Raw genomic sequence first — 3936 nt, 5'->3', positions numbered from 1 at the left:
TAAAAACTTTTTAGAATTTAATGAAAATGAAGATACAACATACTCAAACTTATGGGACACAATGAAAGCTGTGCTAAGAGGAAAACTCATAGCGCTGAGTGCCTGCAGAAAGAAACAGGAAAGAGCATATGTCAGCAGCTTGACAGCACACCTAAAAGCTCTAGAACAAAAAGAAGCAAATACACCCAGGAGGAGTAGAAGGCAGGAAATAATCAAACTCAGAGCTGAAATCAACCAAGTAGAAACAAAAAGGACCATAGAAAGAATCAACAGAACCAAAAGTTGGTTCTTTGAGAAAATCAACAAGATAGATAAACCCTTAGCCAGACTAACGAGAGGACACAGAGAGTGTGTCCAAATTAACAAAATCAGAAATGAAAAGGGAGACATAACTACAGATTCGGAGGAAATTCAAAAAATCATCAGATCTTACTATAAAAACTTATATTCAACAAAATTTGAAAATCTTCAGAAAATGGACAATTTCCTAGACAGATACCAGGTATCGAGGTTAAATCAGGAACAGATAAACCAGTTAAACAACCCCATAACTCCTAAGGAAATAGAAGCAGTCATTAAAGGTCTCCCAACCAAAAAGAGCCCAGGTCCAGACGGGTTTAGTGCAGAATTCTATCAAACCTTCATAGAAGACCTCATACCAATATTATGCAAACTATTCCACAAAATTGAAACAGATGGAGCCCTACCGAATTCCTTCTACGAAGCCGCAATTACACTTATACCTAAACCGCACAAAGACACAACAAAGAAAGAGAACTTCAGACCAATTTCCCTTATGAATATCGACGCAAAAATACTCAATAAAATTCTGGCAAACCGAATTCAAGAGCACATCAAAACAATCATCCACCATGATCAAGTAGGCTTCATCCCAGGCATGCAGGGATGGTTTAATATACGGAAAACCATCAGCGTGATCCATTATATAAACAAACTGAAAGAACAGAACCACATGATCATTTCATTAGATGCTGAGAAAGCATTTGACAAAATTCAACACCCCTTCATGATAAAAGTCCTGGAAAGAATAGGAATTCAAGGCCCATACCTAAACATAGTAAAAGCCATATACAGCAAACCAGTTGCTAACATTAAACTAAATGGAGAGAAACTTGAAGCAATCCCACTAAAATCAGGGACTAGACAAGGCTGCCCACTCTCTCACTACTTATTCAATATAGTTCTTGAAGTTCTAGCCAGAGCAATCAGACAACAAAAGGAGATCAAAGGGACACAGATCGTAAAAGAAGAGGTCAAAATATCACTATTTGCAGATGACATGATAGTATTTTAAGTGATCCCAAAAGTTCCACCAGAGAACTACTAAAGCTGATAAACAACTTCAGCAAAGTGGCTGGGTATAAAATTAACTCAAATAAATCAGTTGCCTTCCTCTATACAAAAGAGAAACAAGCCGAGAAAGAAATTAGGGAAACGACACCCTTCATAATAGACCCAAATAATATAAAGTACCTCGGTGTGACTTTAACCAAGCAAGTAAAAGATCTGTACAATAAGAACTTCAAGACACTGAGGAAAGAAATTGAAGAAGACCTCAGAAGATGGAAAGATCTCCCATGCTCATGGATTGGCAGGATTAATATAGTAAAAATGGCCATTTTACCAAAAGCAATCTACATATTCAATGCAATCCCCATCAAAATACCAATCCAATTCTTCAAAGAGTTAGACAGAACAATTTGCAAATTCATCTGGAATAACAAAAAACCCAGGATAGCTAAAGCTATCCTCAACAATAAAAGAACTTCAGGGGGAATCACTATCCCTGAACTCAAGCAGTATTACAGAGCAATAGTGATTAAAAACTGCATGGTATTGGTACAGAGACAGAAAGATAGACCAATGGAATAGAATTGAAGACCCAGAAATGAACCCACACACCTATGGTCACTTGATTTTTGACAAAGGAGCCAAAACCATCCAATGGAAAAAAGATAGCATTTTCAACAAATGGTGCTGGTTCAACTGGAGGGCAACATGTAGAAGAATGCAGAACGATCCATGCTTATCACCCTGTACAAAGCTTAAGTCCAAGTGGATCAAGGACCTCCACATAAAACCAGACACACTCAAACTAATAGAAGAAAAACTAGGGAAGCATCTGGAACACATGGGCACTGGAAAAAATTTCCTGAACAAAACACCAATGGCTCATGCTTTAAGATCAAGAATCGACAAATGGGATCTCATAAAACTGCAAAGCTTCTGTAAGGCAAAGGACACTGTGGTTAGGACAAAACGGCAACCAACAGATTGGGAAAAGATCTTTACCAATCCTACAACAGATAGAGGCCTTATATCCAAAATATACAAAGAACTCAAGAAGTTAGACCACAGGGAAACAAATAACCCTATTAAAAAATGGGGTTCAGAGCTAAACAAAAAATTCACAGCTGAGGAATGCCGAATGGCTGAGAAACACCTAAAGAAATGTTCAACATCTTTAGTCATAAGGGAAATGCAAATCAAAACAACCCTGAGATTTCACCTCACACCAGTGCGATTGGCTAAGATCAAAAACTCAGGTGACAGCAGATGCTGGCGAGGATGTGGAGAAAGAGGAACACTCCTCCATTGTTGGTGGGATTGCAGACTGGTAAAACCATTCTGGAAATCAGTCTGGAGGTTCCTCTGAAAATTGGACATTGAACTGCCTGAGGATCCAGCTATACCTCTCTTGGGCATATACCCAAAAGATGCCTCAACATATAAAAGAGACACGTGCTCCACTATGTTCATCGCAGCCTTATTTATAATAGCCAGAAGCTGGAAAGAACCCAGATGCCCTTCAACAGAGGAATGGATACAGAAAATGTGGTACATCTACACAATGGATTATTACTCAGCTATCAAAAACAACGAGTTTATGAAATTCGTAGGCAAATGGTTGGAACTGGAAAATATCATCCTGAGTGAGCTAACCCAATCACAGAAAGACATACATGGTATGCACTCATTGATAAGTGGCTATTAGCCCAAATGCTTGAATTACCCTAGATCCCCAGAACAAACGAAACTCAAGACGGATGATCAAAATGTGAATGCTTCACTCCTTCTTTAAATGAGGAAAAAGAATACCCTTGGCAGGGAAGGGAGAAGCAAAGATTAAAACAGAGACTGAAGGAACACCCATTCAGAGCCTGCCCCACATGTGGCCCATACATATACAGCCACCCAATTAGACAAGATGGATGAAGCAAAGAAGTGCAGACCGACAGGGGCCGAATGTAGATCGCTCCTGAGAGACACAGCCAGAATACAGCAAATACAGAGGCGAATGCCAGCAGCAAACCACTGAACTGAGAATAGGTCCCCTATTGAAGGAATCAGAGAAAGAACTGGAAGAGCTTGAAGGGGCTCGAGACCCCAAAAGTACAACAATGCCAGGCAACCGGAGCTTCCAGGGACTGGGCCACTGCCTAAAGACTGTACATGGACTGACCCTGGACTCTGACCCCATAGGTAGCAATGAATATCCTAGTAGGAGCACCAGTGGAGGGGGAAGCCCTGGGTCCTGCTAAGACTGAACCCCCAGTGAACTAGTCTATGGGGGGAGGGCGGCAATGGGGGGAGGGTTGGGAGGGGAACACCCATAGGGAAGCGGAGGGGGGAGGGGGATGTTTGTCCGGAAACCGGGAAAGGGAATAACACTCGAAATGTATATAAGGAATACTCAAGTTAATAAAAAAAAAAAAAGAAAAGAAAAAAAAAGAAATGAAAAGGGACACATAACAACAGAATCTGAGCTAATTCAAAAACTCATCAGATCCTGCTAGAAAAGCCTATATTCAACAAAACTGGGAAATCTGAATGAAATGGACAATTTTCTAGACAGATACAAGGAACCAAAGTTAAACCTGGATCAGATAAACCATATGAAGAGTTCCATAACTC

Source organism: Rattus norvegicus, chromosome 2 (genome assembly GCF_036323735.1).
Source record: "Rattus norvegicus strain BN/NHsdMcwi chromosome 2, GRCr8, whole genome shotgun sequence".
In the NCBI taxonomy this organism is placed as follows: Eukaryota; Metazoa; Chordata; class Mammalia; order Rodentia; family Muridae; genus Rattus; species Rattus norvegicus.
Note: the sequence above shows the minus strand (reverse complement) of the source record.